The sequence below is a fragment of the Chrysochloris asiatica genome, unplaced genomic scaffold (assembly GCF_000296735.1).
Source record: "Chrysochloris asiatica unplaced genomic scaffold, ChrAsi1.0 scaffold00460, whole genome shotgun sequence".
NCBI lineage: Eukaryota > Metazoa > Chordata > Mammalia > Afrosoricida > Chrysochloridae > Chrysochloris > Chrysochloris asiatica.
Genome location: NW_006408978.1, coordinates 489526 through 489954, shown reverse-complemented (window position 1 = coordinate 489954; position 429 = coordinate 489526).

The following is a 429-nucleotide window of genomic DNA, read 5'->3' as shown; positions in this document are numbered from 1 at the left end:
TGACAACAACAACATTATAGAAACCGGAACACAGTAGAATAATTTATTCTTCTTGTTAAGTATCTTCCTTGGATATTCAGTATTCTTTGTCAACATCATAAATCAAAGGCATCAATTCTTTTTTGGTTTTACTCATTGTCCATCTTTTACGTGCACATGAGTCAATTAAAAATAGGATACCTTGGGTCAGACTCTCTTTAGTCTTCAGAGTGTCAGCTTTGCTTTTGAGCTTTCTGAAGCAAATTGCCCAATGCATTATGGCATTCGATTTCTTGACTACTGCTTCCATGGATGCTGACTGTGGATCCAGGTAAGATGAAATCCTTGACAACTTCAATATTTTCTCCATTTATCATATTGTAACTTATCAGCACAGATGAGGTACAATTAATACTGAATACTGTATTCTTTGATTTTCATTTGCTTGTG